Source organism: Anabrus simplex, chromosome 2, assembly GCF_040414725.1.
Source record: "Anabrus simplex isolate iqAnaSimp1 chromosome 2, ASM4041472v1, whole genome shotgun sequence".
NCBI lineage: Eukaryota > Metazoa > Arthropoda > Insecta > Orthoptera > Tettigoniidae > Anabrus > Anabrus simplex.
Genome location: NC_090266.1, coordinates 642,044,916 through 642,067,567, shown reverse-complemented (window position 1 = coordinate 642,067,567; position 22,652 = coordinate 642,044,916). Strand labels below are relative to the sequence as shown.

General features: G+C 36.8%; 1 protein-coding gene across 1 annotated transcript in view; it reads right to left on the bottom strand.

The window, feature by feature from the left end:
* Positions 1-22,652, bottom strand: part of HUWE1 (HECT, UBA and WWE domain containing E3 ubiquitin protein ligase 1) — a 1,366,532-nt gene that overhangs the window by 1,200,957 nt on the left and 142,923 nt on the right. The gene's annotated exons all lie outside the window — the stretch shown is intronic.

Sequence of the window (22,652 nt, the reverse complement as noted above, 5' to 3'; positions counted from 1 at the left end):
AATTCTCTTATGGTTCTTATGACGTATGGTTATGCACTAAAATAGATACAGTAAAGCTTCATTTGTATGTTTTTTCAGGGGCTTGACCAAAAAACAAAAAACATGTATATGAAATTGTGCCTACAGTCTCTACAGAGAAAAAAAACAACAACACAGGAGTGAAATGCATTGAAAAATATTGCTGGTGACCCACCCACCCCTTGCAATCCAGTTTTATGCAACCAGCCACATTTACTACAGTTCTGAAAAAATAGTCAACTTCGCACAATTACAGTATGTTCCTAATCCAGGCGTAGGCTATCACACGACAAATATTTGCTACCCTCCACTGTACTACCAAAAACAAAAATTTATTTCCAAATGGAATGTGAAACACAAGCACAAACAGGCCCACTGTGTTATTCAGCAATCTCACTGCTAACCGACAAGCAAAACTGGTCATTCCTGAGACTTAACGACATGCTCCCCGATGGTGCAACTTACCCTGTGAAGTTCAGGAATTCAAGTCCTTTTCCCTGTTATCTTGCAACTGTGAAAATGGCTCTTACCCGAGTTGGAAATCGCTTGCTTTTCACAAGGGATAACGTATATCATTTTTCAGGCCAAGGAAAAATGTGACTGTAGTAAGTGGTAAAAGCAAGAAATTTGTGATGCAATAAGCAAGGTATTTTAATTTTACAGATTTAATAAGACGAGAATCGGGACTTTGAATTAACCCTCTACTGCATACTGTTGCCTTTAGGCAACAAATAACTTTTCACCTGTATAAATGGATAAATATTGTAGACAGAGTTAGTTTTACGGCACACCTTCAAATGTACAATCAATTAAACACATATCCCAGTGATGCCTTATTTTAACACATAAGACAAAACAGCCCGACAACCAAAGATACTCCTTCCACCCCGTCAACATCCACGCAAACCAACCACCGTTTATTTTACGTGGGCCCTCCCCATCACATTACCACAGGCTTCAGGAGTGCCTCTGGCTCAACCTCAAAGACATTAGCGACCTACGGTTCTGCAAGCTGTACTTGCGCCTTGCAGTACGTACCCATGGCCAGTAGGTCTTTGAATGTTAAAGGCTTAGCGTAAAATCGTGAAAAATCATATATATATTCAACTATGGCAATCCACATCACATATGAGTGTTAAGCTAAGAATTGCTGGTACATCTAATACACTGAACGTATGTTGAACATTAAAGCTTGAAATTTTCTTCACCAAACGAAAACGAAAAATAATTCATGAAGTAGAGGGTAAACAACAAGCTAGGTGGGAAAACATGTTAATGAGGAATGTACTAACGAGATTTCACTGTATATATTTAAAGTTTATTTATTTATTTATTTATTGTCTTGTTTTATATGGCGGGACTCAGGCTATGAAGCCTGCTATTCTGTCCGACCATACATACACCTACATGAAAAGTTAAATACACACTAAATTATCTACTGTTTAATATCTTAAGGTAGCAATTAAATGATTTAATTAATGTAATACTTAGCTATGATCTAATCCTACTATGTTATAAGAAATTATTATTATCCATTAACCAGGTTTGACAGAGTTTCTTAAAGCGGAGGTGGTTTGACACGCTCCTAATTTCAGCAGGTAGGGAATTCCAAATTCGGCTGGCGGCGACTATAAATGATCTACTGTAGCCAGTTGAGCGGTGAATGGGAATGCTTAGTACTGCGGTGGATGATGATCTGGTAGGAATACTAGAAGGTGATGCTAGGTAATGGAATTGTGTGGCAAGGTATTCAGGTGTGTTAAGGTTCAGTATACGATGTAACAGGGAAAGAGTGTGTAAATTTCGTCGCTCTCTTAAGCGTAGCCATGAAAGCCTAGAAAATGCGGGAGAAATATGGCTAAACCTTGGTATATCTGAAATAAATCGAACGCATGCGTTATGTGCCTTTTGGAGCTTGTTGGAAAGTGAGGCATTCAGGTTACTGTATACTACGTCACAGTAGTCGAATATTGGCATTACCATACTTTGGATAAGCAGTTTTCTTACATTTTGGGGGAGTAAATCTCTGAGTTTTTTAAGGGAATGTAAGGAATAAAACACTCGCTGACATATACCTGTTACATGATCGTTCCAACTAAGGTTTTTATCCATTATCATCCCTAAGTTTTTAACTGTGTCTTTGAATTGTAACTGAGTGCCTCTTAATGTTACTGAGTGGGTATGGATGTCTGTAAGTCGTGCGTGGGTTTTTTGGGTAGCTAAAAGAATACACTGCGATTTAGGAGTAAAGAACTGGAATCATAGATAGGGTTTATTGTGGATGATGTTATACTGTGTAGAATAGTAAACGAGTTCCAGGATTGTAAGCGACTGCAGGGAAACCTAGAAAATGTTGTGAAATGGACAACAGATAATGGTATGATAGTAAAAGGAATGAAAAGTCAGGTTGTAAGTTTCACCAAGAGGAAAAGTTCTCTCGGTTTAATTACTATACTGATGGGGTGAGAGTACCTCGTGGGGAATATTATGTCCCTATGTGTTAATATAGGGAATGATCTTCATTGGCATAATCATAGAGGTTGTTTAACTGATCTCTTCACATGGTAATTACAATATATAGGGTTGTAGTAAGGATGTAAAGGAGAGGGCATATAAGTCACTGGTAAGACCCCAGTGCACGGGACCCACACCAGGACTACATGATATAAGGACTGGAAAAGATCCAAAGGACGTAGCGCGATTTGTTCTGTGTGATTTCCGACGAAGTAGTGTCACGAAAATGTTGCAAACTTCGGGCTGGAAGACTTCGGAGTAAGGAGAAAAGATGCTCAACTAAGTGGAATGTTTCAAGCTGTCGGTAAGACATTCCACGGAATGAAATTAGTAGACTAATAAAAGCCTGAGCAGAACTTTTAAATATAGGAAAGATTACAACATGAAGGTAACACTGGAATTCAAGACGACTAATTGGGGCAAATATTCATTTATAAGACGAGAAGGGGCTGGAATAACTTACCAAGGGAAATGTTCAATAATTTTCCAAGTCCCTTGAAAACGTTAAAAATAGGTATACAATTGATAGGGAATCGGCCACCTGGGCAATAGCCGTGAATGCAGATCACTGATGACCGACTTATTTGAGACTGGCATCCAATATCTATTCTACTGTAAGTAGGCGGCTTAACAAAGTACATTACTGTTGCCCAAGCTTTCATATTCCACATGGAGGTGAAACCGACTGTATACACAATAAACATAATTAATTCAACCAATGGACCAACATGTCATCATAATCTTGAGGCATTATGAATTAGACTTACTTGTTCGGTAAAAAAGATTGGTCCTCCTCTCCTTCATACTAATGCTGAACAACATATCTTCAAGAATGACAATAGAAACTAAACAAATCGAGATCCAAAGCCCTCCTGTAATACTGCCTTTGGTTAGCACCCTCACATGAACACTGTTAGAACCATCCAAACAACTAGCTGGATTAACTAGCTTGGATTCAGGAGGTCAAATGGGCCGTATCGCGATTGACCTGCCTAAAGCATTTGATAGGGTGGATCATGGGAGACTACTGGAAAAAATGAGTGCAATTGGACTAGACAAAAGAGTGACTGAATGGGTTGCTATATTTCTAGAAAATAGATCTCAGACCCTGTAATAATTGAGAGGGGAATTCCTCAAGGCAGTATTATTGGACCTTTATGTTTTCTTATATATATAAATCATATGAGTAAAAAAGTGGAATCAGAGGCAAGGCTTTTTGTAGATGATGTTATTCTGTATAGAGTAATAAATAAGTTACAAGACTGTGAGCAACTGCAGCATGACCTCGATAATGTGAGATGGACAGCAGGCAATGGTATGATGATAAACGGGGTTAAAAGTCAGGTTGAGAGTTTCACAAATAGGAAAAGTCCTCTCAGTTTTAATTACTGCGTTGATGGGGTGAAAGTTCCTTTTGGGGATCACTGTAAGTATCTAGGTGTCAATATATGGAAAGATCTTCATTGGGGTAATCACATAAATGGGATTGTAAATAAGGGGTACAGATCTCTGCACAATGTTATGAGGGTGTTTAGGGGTTGTAGTAAGGATGTAAAGGAGAGGGCATATAAGTCTCTGGTAACACCCCAACTAGAGTATGGTTCCAGTGTATGGGACCCTCACCGGAATTACTTGCTTCAAGAACTGGAAAAAATCCAAACAAAAGCAACCTGATTTGTTCTTGGTGATTTCCGACAAAAGAGTAGCGTTACAAAAATGTTGCAAAGTTTTGGGCTGGGAAGAATTGGGAGAAAGAAGACGAGCTGCTCGACTAAGTGGTATGTATTAAATAACATGTATTTAGTGTTCACCCACCTATTCAATACAATACAACAGGGCCTCTCAAATGCTCAAAATTTCATGCGTGCATATCGAGGCGCAGAGACTCCGTGCACTGTGCATCGTTCCGACTCGGCTCAACTCGGATGGTTAGTGCGCTGAGAGAGACGAAGCGTTTGGTGATAGACGGCTTGTTTATCAGTGAAATAGATAAGCGCAAGACAACAACATAATAATGGAGCAACCTGTTTCATAGAAAGCAAAGACTTCTGCAAGTCCATTTCAATCGAAATGGGAACTTTCGTATTTCTTTGTCAGTCGTGACGATAAAGCCAAATGCTTAATCCGTGGGACAATAATTATGAGATAAGTTAATCAAAATGATTTTCCAATACAAAGGCTTATCTGAAATTCTACGAGAATTTGTCGAAGGAAGATTTTCCTAAGCTGCATCAAGAAGCAGCTGAGATTATTTCTATATTTGGTTCCACATGCATATGTGAAAGGTATTTTTTCCTGCTTTGACTTGTACGAAAACTAGATTGCGTGCGAGTAGGCCTATTTCTGATTGTAATTTTAAGAAGGCTCTCAAATTGCTGTCAGCCAGTCCCTTGTTCCAGGCATAACTGGTATCATTGCAAAGATAAAGGAAAAGAAGAGCTGGAGAAGATAAATTTTCTGCTCAAACCAAATTGAAGGAAGAGTGTTTTAACACCGGTAACGTTGTCCCATACAACAGTGTCTCCGCTCACCACACATAAATATTTCGGAGTGAGGGGAGGATCAGCGGGGAAGGTGGAGAAGGCGAAGACAGGCAGAACGGGGGAGACAGGTGTAGGGGAGGTGGAGTGGGAGTTTGCACTCTGGTCAACCTAGTGAAGTCGTCTCCTACACCTTGCGCCCGTGCACTGCACGGCGCATGCACCCTTAGAGGCCCTGCAATACAATTTTTAAAATTAGTTTTTTGTCCTTATCAAAATTGTTAACATAAAATTAATACATTGGATGGTACATGCTTCGCCTATCAATAGTAGGCATCATCAGCCATAGGAACAGATCAGGTACCTGACTGGAAATGACTTATGATTACTGTTAAAAACTAACTATATCTTGTAAAATGGATTAGAGATCATTAAACAACTATTACAATATAAAGTGCAGTATGCTATTACTTAATAATGTGTGTGTTCATATTTGAGTCTAAAAATGACAATTATATGAAGATTATTACATAGGTGGTTGATTCTTGATATTAAAAGATATTACAATAAAGATAAAAATCAGAAACCACATTCCATTTAATTGTCAAGCGGCGTGTTGTTAAAAACTTGAGGGAAGTTGAGCATTGGTAATGGTCGTTGGTTCTTGAAGTTGATAAGTATTGATTTTCATTTATATGCTTATAAATTTTGAAGAATTTTCATATGGCGTGGTTCTTTAAGGGTAAATTTAGTTAGAATGCTGCCTACTATTGATAGGAGAAACATGTACCATCCAATGTATTAATTTTATGTTAATTTTGATAAGGTCAAAGTCCTTTATTTTTTAAGATTGTATTGTATTGTATTGAATAGGTGGGTGAACAATAAAAACATACTAGTGTTATAGGGCCCAAAAATTAATTTTATCACGTGTAATAAGTGGTATGTTCCGAGGTGTCAGTGGAGAGATGGCGTGCAATGAAATTAGTAGACGAATAAGATGAATAACACAACCTTCTCTAATCGAGAGACTAATCTATTAGATAAGAGCATTAAACATAATTGGCCTAATCACAAAAAAGCAGGACATAATCACTGCCATCGCTGAAACCGTACCTAATATCGATAAGCAAATTCCGAATGACAAACAAAATGATGTACGTTATGAAGTTAAAAAGAAACTCCAAACATTGATTAATGAGATAACATCCAACAACTACAACATCTCGAAACAAATTCAAAACCTGAAATCCAAGATCCGTAATAACAACGTAGTAATAACAAAAGCAGATAAGGACAACACTATAGTAATAATGAATAAGCAGGATTACACAGATAAAACAGAAACTTTTTTTTCAAACAAAACCTATACAATAGTTAATGAAGATCCAACAAACAAAATACAGCCCAACTTAAAGAACCTTCTTAAAAATTCTACCTTCATTTTAAATTATCAAGATTATCAGAAATTAACTATAACGAACCCAAAATTACCCACAGTAAGATCATTACCCAAAATTCATAAAAAGGAGGTCCTCATTCGACCTATAATTAATAGTCCTACCTATAAAACTTCTCAATATCTACACAAATTCCTCAAAAAAAAATTTCAAATTCCACAATTCCAATCCCATAAAAAACTCTATCAAACTTTGCAATTCCCTAAATAAATTCAATCTGCAACCAAACCACATTTTATGCTCTTTCGACATCACCAACATGTATACAAATATTCCTATCAATAATACTATTAACATCATAATGAACTATGTCAAAACCTAGCACATTAAGTAAAATCGAAATTGAAGAATGGTTAAAATTACTCAGTTTCATTTTAAACAACAATTACTTCACCTTCAATAACAAAATTTACAAACAGGAAGGTTTGGTGATGGGAGACCAGTTATCAGGAATATTAGCTGATATATACTTAGATAACCTCGAACATAGTAAAATAATTAATAACATCAACGGACTCTGTCTTTGGCATTGCTATGTCGATGATACCATAGCAATCATAGATAAACAAATCAACAACAGTGATAACATATTATCATTTCTTAACAATTTGGATAATAACATTAAATTCACTAAAGAAGCTGAGATCAATAACTCTTTCAACTTCCTAGACTTCAAAATCACACGAGTATCAAACAAGTTTGACTTCCAAATATACAGAAAACCCACCTTTTCTCCAACAACCGTAAAAAATGATTCATTACATCCCAAGTCACATAAAAAAGCCACTTATCATAGTCTAATATATAGGGCATTAAAAATCTGTATGTCTTCTAGTAATTTAAAAAAAAGAATCACAACTCATTAAAGAAATAGCTAAATTCAATGGATTTAACACTGATATAATTAATAAAATCATCAACAAAACCAAGCTAAAACGCGCTACAAATTTAACTCCATTGAAACCCGTCAAACCAAAATACGCTAAATTCACGTTCACTAATCATAGTAATCATCAAATTACCAATCCCTTAACAAAGTACGATGTAAAAATAGCCTATACTACAAAAAAAACACTAATTGTAACTTATTCTTTAATCATAACTCAATTTAAGTCACAGATAATCGTTACTTTGGATCACGTACATACAGATTAAAATGCTCTACATGTAATTTTTCTTATGTTGGCCAAACTGGCTGCAGCTTTTTAACCAGATACGCCGAACATTACAAAGCACTAAGACAATAAATTCTCTGCTATGGCCAACCGCATGTGGGACACAGGACATAAATTCACTACAACAGAACAGAACTTTCATGTTCTCAAAAGAATCGAAAAAAGTAAACTCATGACATAAGAAAATTTATTCATATTCCTCGACCAGCAGTTTAACATAGATACGAATTTAAACGATATCATTGATAAAAAAGCCCCTTGTATGAACATATGTTATTACTATTACAAGAATCAATTTCCCTCACCAATATTTTCTTAAAAATCTTCAACCTTAAATTAATAAGCACTCCACCTCCTCTGTAACTAATACGCTCCCCTCCCTTCACCCCACTGCCAGTAACTCCCATTCAAGTACAACCAATAGACCTATAGCTACACCCACTCTAGTACCGCTCCCTCCAACGGCATCCCACCACTACAATACACACAGTAATACACTTTCTTCTTTCTCCCCCACCGATAGTAGCTCCCCTCCAAGTACTGCAAACAAGCCCATAGTCACGCCTTCACAAACAGATTCCCCTCCAATTCAAACCTACAGCTTAACACACGCAGTAAGAGCTCGACAGTCGTCGATAATTTTTAGCTCATAACATAAGTTACCCTCACCACCGTCAAATGGTAAATGCACAAGATTTCCACCTAAAAATTCTAATACAATTTTTTCATACAATTAACACCACGATTTTGGTTTCCTTTTACAGATTTTACTTCCGATCCAACATTCAATAGGTTAGCTACGTTCTACTGTCACATTACCTTTTTGACCAGCTTGTCCGCAAACTCATTCTCAACAACGTCATAACATCATATCAAATGAGATAAGAGGTCCAATATAAGCATCGTATATTAACCTTCAACGACAACCTCGTACTTCTACATCAAAGTGAACCACATACCATATGCTATTGACTTTTAACTTACGTGAACAAATTATCACAGATCACTTGACCATCTCTCAACTTTTTTTAATTCAACATTATGTTTTAAAAATACGATTCCAATCGTCACTCTCATTATTGTCTAGTTCCAACCGCTAGTCGATCAACATCATTTTACAGCAATTTTGCCGCTAGTCTGTAACAAACCGTCGTTTTTTATTTTATTTTACTCATATCAATAGTCTTTCAATGTTACTATTGTAAACACTTTCTCCAATTACAAACTTCTCACTCATAGCATTGTCTTTAAAACCAATATTGTACTAGTCTTTTACTATATGTTAATTTGCTTTTAAGTCACTTCAAGGCTTTTTATAAATCAAGTTTTATCTTATTTATGTGTAAATCAGGTGCCTGATTTTATTTCAAGGTTAAACCCATGGCTGATGATGCCTATATGTAAGGCAAAACATGTACCATTTTGATTAACATGTCAATGTAATTCAACAAAGGCAAGATTTATTGTATTGATTAGGTGGACAAATTAATAAATTAACTTATTGTTATTATTTCAATCAACTATCATCTATAGGGATCACAAATGATATTTATCACTTGTAAGCAAAGAGTAACCAATAAGTTGAACAATTATCTTTCACTTTCTAACAGCTGAGAAATATAGAGTTTGAAATCTACAACAAAGAGAAAATAGGTAGTTTTAACCACTGAATAGGAAATATAAGAATAAGTACCAAAAACAAAAATGCCTAAACTGAAAATAATGCAATTTTTTATGTTCTTGCATGCACTGAATTACAAAATTCATGCCTTTTTTCGAATATCACGTAAGGTTTTTGTTGCGTAATGCAATCCCTCTTCTTGTTAATGCTTCCCAGGATGGGTACTACTGCGCAGCAAATGTAAACATGAGATTGCAGGCAGATGTTAATGGCAGTTACCAGTTTCTTATTGGTTTTATGACGTGAACTATTTATACAGGGTGAACAAAAAATGCCGCACTTGGAGGTTGGCATGCAATTCCTCATCCCACTGCAAGACAAAAGTTTCTATAGCCAAATCGGATCTGGTGCCATTGGAAAACAAGTTGAAAACGAGAAGCTGGCATCACTGTCACATCCTGCAGCGCATTGGAATGTAACAGAGAAACGTGCTTCATCCCGCTCTACCGTACCCACCCTCGCAGCTCACTGAGTAGACTGCTGGGTTATTAAACCCACATGTACCCGGGAGCTACGGCTCGAACCTACGTCAGGTTGTTTCTTTTCGTCTTTTGTGTGTGCGACGTCGGGTCCCTAGTTCCCGTTGTGTAACTGCATTTGTAAGCATTACATCCTGTTGTCACATGACAATTGTCGAACACATGATTGTGTGATCCATTCAACTGAATGCATGAGTCTATTAACCACGCAGAGCACAACCATAACTGGTCCTGTCAAGTGCATATAGGGCGGCTTCCTGACGGAGTACACAAACGGCGAATACGTCAATATGCTTTTAGTGTTGGGTGCATCCCATAACCAAGCTTCTGCTGCTCCTGCGTCTGCTCACGAGTATGCAGCATGGTACCCTCAAAGGCACCATCCCGATAAGAATATTTTTCGTCGCCTTGAGCAACGCCTGCAGGAAATCGTTAATCTTCGTCCACAAGTAGTAGACAGAGGTCGTACAAGGACTGGACGTACTCCACAAACAGAGGACTACATTCTTGAAGCCGTTCACCAATCACCTCGGCTAAGTACCTGTGATATTGCAAGGCAGTTCCAGGTATCTCAAACACTGGTTGTTGACGTATTGCACGACGAAAACTGCATCCATATTGCGCCATTACTGCGACCAGCAACGGCATAACAAAAGTCTGCGACCGCTCAAATTATCTCAGGGTAAATTTCCTTATGTAGCTCCGCTTAAATGCGAGTTCCGAAGAGAGGTGTGACTGCATATAATTCACTACTCAATGTATCGGATGAACGTCTCCATCACCTCGGACCTAACTCAATGCTTAAAATAACATAAATTGCACTATCTCTACTTAACACTATTGTACTATATCAACCTATAAATTAATACATCACACATGTTCAATCTTAACCAACTAGTTTATCATCATATTACACGAAGGAAAGAGAAAAATTAAATAAATTCTGTATTCCTCATCTTTGAAATAAAATAAAGATCATCCATTGATTTTATGTACAACCGCACTCATTAATGACGTTCATTTTCAGTCCTGATATGAGAGAACTTTATATTCTAGATCATTACCCGATGTCTGAATTCATTCTTTAGATCATTACATGTTCAAAAAAATAATTAAAAATCAATAACATCACTGCTGAAATAACACACATTTTCCGTCTTTGAGTTTTAAACTTTGAATCAAAATCCACTAAATTGTTTATTTGTCATTGCTGTTTCTCTTAATTACCATCGAATGACTTGCTAAGCTTACCGTCACTTACTGCCATACAAAATCCTGGCAACTACTATCCTAACTGGGCCGATGACCTTCGATGTTAGGCCCATTTAAACAACAAGCATCATCATTATCCTAACTGCATTGCGTTTAATTATTTGAATATTAACATATAACCTTTAGAAATTAACATCTATACCTCATTTCTAACTATTCTAGTTCATAATTTAACTATCGCTTCAATTTAATATTCCAAATTTAACTCTCAATAAAATGCCATTTGCCTTGAAAATTACGTTACTCTTTTCAAATCAATATGATAGCTCCATTATAATCTCAGATGCTAATATTATTCATCACAGCAATACATATATCATCTAGTATCTTGTGCACTATCTCCATAGAATATTTAATATGGGTAAGTATTTCCTAATAATGCAACCACATTTTAGTCATAGCAAGAATTATTTACCTTGACTTATATGTTTGGGTTAGTTATGTCTACTTTATATTACTATATTCCCTCGATGTGAATTCTTTCTATGCACATGCTCCATGTATACGATCCAGAAACTAAATATACGTATAGACATGATCATGTATAGGCTTTTGGGGTTATGCCGTGTCAAGAAAATAAGGTGAAATTCTTAATGTTTCACAGAAAACTGTGCTCTATTGTCGTGTCACGATGTCATGTTCCAAGATGCTCGAGCTCTTACCCGCACTAGACACTACAGGTCCAGGATTATACGGGAAGCTGTGGAAATACGTAGAAATCCTAACAATTTCAACAGGGACACCGGCTATCAATTAAGTAATACCTGGCTGCCAGCCATTAAGAATTTACGTAGGTAGTTCCCTTCCCTGTCCCTTTACGATTGTTATTTCGTCTTGGTGTTTTCCAAATTCGTATGTTCCTCGTCGCCAGATGTTTCATTCCAGGCTTGTGTCTATATGATACACCTGTCTATGTCATATGTTACGCAAACACGTTATGTGAACCGCTTAGTCTGATTGTGATGGTTCGGTCAGCTTCCGCTTCGAACGCTAGCTTTGTGCCACGGCCTGGAGACCATCTGGTGGCGAATGGACGTACCATTTCCACTTCTATTAAACGTCCAAATTTCAAGGTGTCGTTGTTTAAGAAGCCTTTCTCGTAGTCAGTCAAGATTTCTTCTGAGGATGCAGAGCACAGTTTTCTGCAAAACGTTAAGAATTTCACCTTATTTTCTTGACACGGCATAACCCCAAAAGCCTATACAGTATCATGTCTATAAGTACGGGCCGTGAAAGCATTAATGGAACATTAAATATACGTATTCTGCGTTCATAATTTTATAACATCTGCACCTAATTCCACACCAACTATCTTCAACGCGTTCTTATTTCTTCATTACAACCTACGAGTACATATCTTTCAATTCACTCACCAACTTCTTAACATAACCATTTTCTTAAATCTCATAACCTCTTCTTGTATACAATATTTCCCACGACGTATTATACTTCATTGAATCTATATTCGCTTCCACTGGATCACATTTCATTCCTCAGAATAACATTTAACCATCTAGTACACTGAGATACTTTTTCACGTTCTATATCAACAAGGAATAATTCGTATTAGTTGTATATCCCTTCTATATCATACTGTTACGATGCCCAACAACAACATGTTTGGTTTCTTAACCCACTGAAGATATCCACAACTCGCATATGCTTTCAATTTTGCTGTGTTAACACATTGCTGACCAGATGCTTGAGCTTGTCACATACCCTGTGGACCGGACATTTTTCTACTAAGCATACTAGGGTGCATTGATTATAAAAATGTACATAAATATTAAACCAGTCAAGATTTTATCTTTAAAGTTGGTGGATCTGCCTTTACAAAACCATATTCAGCGTTAATTTCTAACCTATAATTAATGTTTACATCGTTGTCGTCGTCAGAGTCACTTGAATAAATGAGCACACTAGGTATATTACGGCGTATAGAGGCTCGAATATCACTTCCACTATCACCCTGACATTCAGTTTCCACTAATTCATTATCACTATATCCATCTGAACGGTCATCGGCATATAATTCTTCTAAAATATCGTCGTCATCTAACACCGTATTCCGCGGGCGCTCAACCTTGTTATTGACTGAACCATCAGAAAGAAAGTCGACGTTTCGAAACTAAATCAAAGAATAAAAGAGGCCATGAATAAAATAAAAGTGGCAGATATACATCTACGATTTATTCTACTCAATGTGCAAGTCCGAAAGAGTTCAATATATGGTCAAGAGATGTCACAGGAAGACCGAAAACAATGTCGTGAATAAAACCAAGATTTCTAGGGGCCCGTCACCTACCACTGGCGAGCGTACTACGAGATTTCTCGGGGCCCGTCACCCATGTGTTAATCTCTACTCTTTCCTGCTATTAATCATGAATTCTCCATAGCTATCATATTACACTCAATATATACGGTCACTTCTTCCAATCAAGATATATCAATTCTCATATAACTTAACCTTGAAAGCCAGATTCTGAAATTGTACTTCACTGAATCACTTGACATCCTAAATACACCAATAAAAACAATAATTTCATGATATACTTATATCCTAATTTAATTAACAACTATAATCTAGTAAACTTAGCTTGCATTCTCTGCCTTTCGAAGATTCTGTAGCCCTCTGAGCTACAACTGCAGAGATGCCAACTTTCAAGAAAGGCAATTCGTAATGCAGCCGTTATGGCACGGAGGGGAGGGGGGGCGTAGAATTAGTTTTTCCGAGATCTTACTAACTTACATATCATTGAGAATTTAATGAACAACGTACAGTTCAACCAGATGTAACATATTCAAAGACTGGCTTATAAAGAGTGTATGATTCTTACCGGCTAAAGTAATAGGTGATCTGCAGTACATATCTGAGTGGAGGATGAAGGATTATTTCTTTGCTGAGTACTGTAGTTGCTCCCTTAGCATCTTGTAGTTCATGTTTGGTAAATGTACTTTGGTGACATGCTTTTTCTTTTGATATCATGTGCATCCTCTGCACGAACAGAGCACTTAACAGTTCGGAATTCATGTTAGCACGGAATTCAGTCTTGTTCTTCCTCATCATGCGCATCTGAAAAATCGCGGCTACGCACACTACAAAACACGCGTGAATGAGATTTTGAGGAACGCAGTAAACAGGGCCAATTTTTTTCGAGTATTCCTCCCTAAATTTTTGAACTATTTTATAGTTTATTACTAGCGTCACTAGTCACGATAACGTCATCACACGTATTTCCCTGAACAATAAATCACTACATTATTTCAAACCTATCGCACTTCGTAACACACAATTAGCATATATCCTAGAAGAGCAATGTATGTAAATTTGGTAACCAAAATCACAATAAATAGTTCTCCAACAGTCAGGCACACAGTATTCACTATAAAACGGAGTTTGTCACCACTTTGCCGTCAAAACAAAGACAAAAGAACTCGCCTACTTGCATGGAAGTCTGATTATGTGACGAACAAAGACAACAACTCCAAAAGATGTACCACTCCACACGTGCCTACTTTTCCGATACAGGAAGCACACACTGCGTTCGGCGCGTGAAAACTCGAAATATTCTTAGACGAGGGACAAGAAAGGGGTATAAATAATTACCGAGAAATCCGAAAACTATAATCTGAGAATTCAAGCTGTAATGACATTCCTTGTGTATCCTTTTGAACACTTCATATACTTTGATTTTAAAATCAACAAAAAAAATTGTAATTTGTGGTGTGTGATTCGTAAAGGCGTTATTACGGGTAATTCGTAATTATTACGATTGAATCATAACAGTTGGTATCTCTGCGAACTGCTGTCCTCGGCCGGCTGGAACCGTGGATCAGCTGGTTTCCACTTCTACATCAGGGTAGTTGGCCGGCCAGTGACATCTTCAGGTCGGTCCAGTGCGGATTTAGCAGCACATATTCACATTCTTCTCTATTGTGCTCGGCTTAACAGAATAAAGTTTTGATATGTACAGGTTCATATCAACTCCTCCAGTAGTTTAAAATAGTCTATCAATGTTCTTCTTGTCTGCTAATTAATCTATTTTCAAATATCTAATACTGGGATTTGTCGCCAGTATGAATTCTGCCTTAATTTGTATGTTAATTATAGTAATAATTCAGTTTTCTGACGTCTTCGTGTCTCTTAATTCTTTCTTCTTGAAATAATTCTCGTCCTCTATTTGACGATCTTTAATTCCAATAGCATTTAACGTAACGGTCCTTGTCTGACCACTTGCCTCGCTTATTTGATCTTAATCTTATTTTCAGCTGGACTACTGTTCTTTCGTGTTCAACATATAATATTCTGCTATATCTTCTTCTCTCAACAGTTATTTTCAGTGTCTTCTATCGGTATCTGGCTAATTTCTTTACAAATCTACGCAGCTGACTTCTTCGTCTACCATTCAGTTTCATGGCAATTTAGTTGTGTAATAATGTATTAAAATTTTTTCTTGTTCCATTTTAAACAATCCACTTAGCATTTCAATGTTATTTTCTTCCACAGCCTTCGTGATTACGCTCTCTCTGATTTAGGCCCCCTGTGAACTTCTGAATCATAGTTCATTTTTGCATAATTCTGTCTTGCGTGGGCTATACATCTACTTTGACGCCATTTTATAACGTGCCACAAAATGCGATGGGCACAATATCATCATACGTTAACTCAACACCAGCGGCCAGAAGACCGCATTCAACGAGTGCAGTTCTGTGAATGGCTTTTGTAACAAGTTGAAGATAAACATTTTATAAAGAATGTGAATATGGAGTGACGAATGTAGCTTCACGCGGTAGGGTATTTTCAACCATCACAACAGCCATTATTGGTCTGACCATAACCCACATGTCACCCGTGAACGTGGCTTTCAGACACGATTTAGCATAAACCAGTGGGCTGGAATTGTGGGAGGAATGCTTTTAGGCCCTTACCTATAGCAGGACAAGTTGGATGCGCCCCGCTTTCGTACGTTTCTGGGCAATACTTCTCCTGATGCTTTAGAAAATGTTCCACTTGGTGTTCGGTGACAGCTATAGTTTCAGCATGATGGTGCACAGCCAGACTTTGGAATGACTGTGCATAACTGGTTAAATGAAACGTTTCCAGGGAAATGGATTGGTCATGGAGGTCCAATATTCTGGCCTCCATGTTCCATGGACTTTAATCCACTAGATTTTTATTTGTGGGGACACTTGAAGGAACATGTTTATAGTACTCCACCAATGGATGTACAAGACCTAATAAACAGCGTGCATGCTGCATTGGCAATGGTGAATGCAGGTGTGTTGCGAAAAGTCCGGCGAAGTATGCTCCTGTGAGTGGCGAAGTGTTTGCAAATGTAGGTGGTCGCTTTGAACATCTGCTGTGAAGTGAACGTTGCTCTTAAGTGTACGTACCGATTCTGTGAAGATAAGACTGGATGTCAACCGTACACTATGGAATTATTGTGCGTAGCCTAATGGGCAATCCAGTGTAGCCTACCTACTGTACTGTATTGCATTTCCTTGTACCGCATTGGAGACACGATGTTACTGTATCCACTATTATGTTCTACACACTGGCTTTATTTGTGCCATCGACAAAACAAAGTGGTTGTTTAAGTCTGTAAGAAGTTCATGTTACGTTTGAATGTTTAAATAAAGGTAACTGTAATGGTAAGACAGAACATAGTGTACTGCATAGTGGAGGTGTACATTGGATACAATTTGATACATTAACTGAAAAAAAAAAAAATATATATAGGAGCAAGCGTGACTCAAACATCGGCGTATCCGCACAACCGACATTTATGGCATTATCTCGTCTCACTGAGCTAATGAGACAGCTCTGGCAGAGCGCCGAGTTCATGCGACCTGTGCTTGGCCACGCTCCATGCCGTTACAGCGTTGTCAGAGCCTTGTTTCTTAATTTGCATTTACATCAAACCTATTGGTGGGACTAGGTTTTGCAAGATAAACTTTTGGCGTGAATTTCGACGAGAAACCGCATTTACAAGTAACTATTCTCATTTTGGTTCCGTATTGAAGATGATGTATATCACAAATATTATTATAATATTTATAGATCCACCTGTTCAATACAATACAATCCACTATTTCATGTGGTTAAAATTTATACATAATACATAAATCATAGGTACATGTTTCACTTTTTTTTTTTTTTTTTTTTTTTTTACGGGCATCATCATCATCCTATATCAATCTTAAAAATTAATGGATACGGGATCTTTCTAATCTTATGAACTATAGAGTAAAATGCTGGACAATGATTTCACAAAATGTTGTACTATAACATCTAAAATAGGGATATTGCACAGAAAGTATGTTAAATACTGTGAATTAACAGTTTCTGAAGATTATAACGTGGTTAATCATGAATATTTGGGCGTTTAAAACCAAAATGGATCCTCTTCTCATACATCATTAGGACTGTGACGACCTTGAGTGTGAAAGCACAATCATCCAAGGGGGATGTTTACTCCATTCCCATAGCATGAGTTCAAGATAGTAAAATCAATGTCAGTTACTTGAAATAGAAGTGTGCACGTATCAAATGTGTAAAATATGTACGGATGATTTATCAGAAAGTCATAGAAAAGAAGATGGGACTTCTTGCGGAGACATTGCTAATGATAAAATGTTTTGTCAAAGCTAGCTGATGTCAGTGTTTAGTTATGTTAGTACGGTAATCAATTGGATCCAAGAGACTGTCAAGTGGGTGTTATTAACCCTGTTGAAACGTTTGTTTGAAGAAATGATAGAGTTTTACTTGAAACAAAATGTTAAAGAGAGTTAGTCAAATAGTATCGTGCATGAGCCTTCCCGTACATCAAAAATGCCTAAGACGGTAGTTACTCGTACGGTGCGTATTAAGTACGTCGGGCTGTTCCAGCAACGCTAGCTTGACTGACCTTTCAACTTCTAGTATTATACCAGTGTGGCTGAGGCGGTGACGGACATGGAGGGTGGGAGAGGGGGGGCAGATCCTTGCACACAGTTGTTGTTGTTAGAGGGCTGTTAGGAGCAGAATGGGTGGGCCTAACATTTGACGAGGTGGTAGGAGCTTTAGAACAAAAATGTTCTAAAAGTCTGCAGGATTGTATTATGTTTCGAGTTCACATTACCTAATAACTTTGGAGTTAGCTCATATAAAGAATTTTTTGCCTCCATGGCATCATTAAGATTTTGGCCTTTGTTATAGGCTTGGTCTAAAGAGATGTAAAGACTTTCTAATTCATTCATAAGTTTTCTTTTGCCTATACATCTTGGAATAGTGAGATCCTTATCAATTGGTGTAAACTGGTGTCCTGTTTCACTCACATGTGAGCTCACTGCTGAATATTTGTTATGCTTGAAGATATTGTAATGCTCCATATATCTCATATAGAAGCTGCGCCCAGTTTGACCAACATAACTAAATCCACACTGAGCGCAAATTAGTCTATAAATACCCGATCTCGAAAAACGGCTGTTTTTATAATTGACTTTATTATGATTTTAAAATATACTTTGATTTGTATTTACTGCTCTGAAGGCAATATTAATGTCGTATTTCTTCAGTGTCTTCGCGATCTGGTGGATGGCTGGGTTGTTGTACGTAAACGTGGCGTAACTAGTTTTTTTAGGTTTATCCGGAATGAGATTCGTGGATAGTTTATATTTAACTTTATTAATTAACCGGTTAATCATTTCAACTTTGAACCCATTAAGTTTAGCCAAGTTCCTTATATAGTTTAATTCAATTTTTAAGTTGTGAGGGGAGAGTGGGATTTTTAAAACTCTGTGTATTAAATTATAGAATGATGCCTGTTTTTGAGAATTGGAATGTAAAGAGGAATTATTCATGGTTATAGGAGATTGTGTGGGTTTCCTATAGATTTGAAAATCAAAAGTATTATTGACGCGCGTGATCATTATATCTAGAAAATTTAAGGTCTGTTTAACTTCGTCTTCTTTAGTGAATTTTACATTAGGGTCAATTTTATTTAAATTCTCTAAAACTTTGTCGCTGTTAGTAACATTTTTGTCAATAACCACGAAAGTGTCATCCACGAATCTTAGCCATAAACATATACCTTTTATATGTGCTTTGATTTTCGTATGCTCTATTGAATCCATGTAAATGTCAGCCAAGATGCCGGACAAAGGGTCACCCATGGTTAAGCCAGTCTGTTGATAAATCTTTCCATTAATGGAGAAAAAGTTGTTAGTCAATACAAAATTCAAGATCTTCATAAATTCATCAATTTCCAGCTTACTCAGGCTGCTATGTTTTGAAATATTGTCATAGATAATTTTGACCATTTCTTTAGTAGGTATATTTGGATACATCTTTATGACATCATAGGAACACATTATGTGGTTAGGTCGTAAGTTAAATTTACTTAAAATATCGCAAAATTTGATTGAATTCATTAACCCTTACCCCTCGAATTAAAGTTCTCTGTGTTGTCTCTACTACAAGTATTTTAAAAGTAAAGTTTTATCTTATATGACCTGTATTCATGTTTCACGATTTTGGGGTTAGCACTTGCTCTTAAATGATGTAGTTAGGCTATACACGTTTACAGCAAGCTATAATGAAGCAAATAAAAGCAATATGTGGAATTTAAGACAAATTAATTTGCATTTTTACTACTACTACTACTACTACTATTATTATTATTATTATTATTATTATTATTATTATTATTATTATTATTATTATCGCATACCGATCGGTTTCGTTAATAATTTCAGTGTGCAAATTATCGCTAAAATCAACTGAAAACCTCTATTCTGTCCATGATTTCATACCTCGCGGTAGTTTGTAGGCTAAAACCACGGTAAACAGCGATTTCTTGAAATCTGGATCGGCTGATTTATAATTGTGCCAGCCGTCAGCATCAGGTACATGTTGGGTTATGGTACACAAACCGACCATCTTCAGTTCACTTTTAGGCATCGTGAAATGCTATTAGATATATTCAATTGAGACAGAGGTGCGAAAATACTGTGGTTTCGTGTGTTCACTGACATATACAACATATATATGACTAGAAGAGCACACGGCGACCACGTTTGTTTACTACCGCTCGAGCTTTTGTGCGCGTGAGTGGACAGCTGACGGCTACACTGCCATCTAAATAATAGACTTTTGACCGACAGTCAAATACTATCTGGATTCCACGCTGAACCAAAAGATGGCAGTACAGTATATCATCGTGAATTTTGTCGGCTAAGAGACAGCAGACGAGCGGTGAGCGATAAAATGTCTATATGAATATCTAGGAATATATATATAGGAATATCTAAATGTCGGGCCTCACCCGACAGACGAGTGTTAAGGGTTAAAGGATGTTTATTATTAAACTTGTAATGTTGTTTTAGAAAACCATGGATATATTTGGAAACTTTTATAGGTAGGGCTATTACGGCAATTAATAATCGGACGTACGGGAATGTTGTTCTTACGGATTTTAGGTAGGGCTCTGGCTACTGGAATGCTGGGGTTCAAGTTGATAAGTCTCTGTTGTTCCTGTTCATTAAGAAGGAATGTGGAGTTCTTAATTATAGATTTTAAATTGCATAGTGTTCTTACGATAGGATCTTTGCTAACTATTGTATAAATCTTATCCTTAAAAAATTCTTGTTTTATTTATGTAACTGTACTTATCCAATAATACTATAGACCCTCCTTTATCAGCTTTTGTGACAATAATGTCATTATCTTCTATTTTAGTTCTCAAATTACGTATTAATATTTTTTATTAGAATCAGATTTCGCGTTAAGTTCTTTAGCTTGTGCAGGTAATTCCTTTTTTATATCAAATCTAGTGTCATTTTGAACTTCAAAGGGAAGTTTAGAAATGATAGCCTCTACCTCAGCCACTGTGGTAATAATATCCAAGTCCTTATTTTTTTCACTAGGCCAGTTATACTTTGGACCCTTATTTAGGAGATCCATTTCTATTTCAGAAAACTGCACGTTGGTTAAATTAACAATTGTAGGTGTGTTGACATGTGGAGAACTTGTTCTTTGTTTATCTGCATTCTGTCAAATGGACTGTGTTTGGGATTCTTTTAAATGTGTTAATTTCTTATCTAATGTAGTCTGTTTCTTGTCCAGTAAAACCATCATTTTGTAGTCTACGTGTAGTTGGAAAGAGTTCCATTCTAATGGGGGTAATGCTTGGGCCACTGTTAAATGAATTTTATATAGTTGTAAGTTCAATTGGGATTTATTTTTATATAGTGACCTAATTTCATTCCTTAACCATATTTTATTTACTTTGTTTTGGATTTTGTTCATACTTGGAATGGTTAAGTTTTTTCTTTGCGTAGGTTTCAAAAATTTTGGAATCAATTTTAGTTTTAAACATTGCTTCAAAAATGTTGTATCTTTAGACAACTTGCATATTTTAATTTTAAGATTGATAAACCTATTCAATTTGAGTTTTGCCTGGTTGGCTACTAAGTTACAAGTAACTATTCACATTTTGGTTCCGTATTGAAGATGACGTATATCACAAATATTATTGTAATATTTATAGATCCACCTGTTCAATACAATACAATCCACTATTTCATGTGGTCAAAATTTATACATAATACATAAATCATAGGTACATGTTTCACCCTTTTTTTTACAGGCATCATCAGCCTATATCAATCTCAAAAATTAATGGATACTGGATCTTTCTAATCTTATAAACTATAGTGTAAAATGTTGGACAATGATTTCATAAAATGTTGTACTATAACATCTAAAATAGGGATATTGCACAGAAAGTATGTTAAAAATACTGTGAATTAACAGTTTTTGAAGATTATAATGTGGTTAATCATGAATATTTGGGCGTTTAAAACCAAAATGTATCCTCTTCTTATACATCATTAGGACTGTGACTACCTTGCGTGTAAAAGCACAATCATCCAAGGGAGAATGTTTACTCCATTCCCATAGCACGAGTTCAAGATAGCAAAATCAATGTTTTAATAGACATATTATATTTTTTACTGATCATTTTTAAATTGTTGTAATTAGTTTTATCATTGTATTATTAGAAGTTTTTACCTTACATGTACTGGGATCAGGGCCCTGAAATACCTTGAATTAAGGTTATTCTGGCTGATGATGCTCACAAAGTATGAGCGAAACATGTACTAATTTTAATATCTGTTAATGGTTTTGTCCTAAATACACTGACTGAGCAAATGTCATGGAATAGCAGAGTACTGATGCGCAAGTGTGTTGTCTGCGCCAGCGGCAGTTGTATAGGAGACCTTGTGAGCAGTGGCTGTGCATGTGACAGGTGTAACATGGAATGTCTTCGTGAGCTGACACCGCTCGAACGGGGTATGGTGGTCGGTGCCCGACGCATGGGAAGTGCGATTTCAGAAGTTGTGCGGCATTTCGTCTTCACACAATCAACCGTGACCAGGATGTATCGTGAATGGTTGAATGCGGGTGTCACCAACCACAACAGACGAACGACCGGCCGTCCAGCCTCGATGACCGTGACTGGCGACATCTGAGACGGATTGTCAATAGTGACAGGCGGGCAACCGTGCAACAAATCACAGGTCGTGCTAGA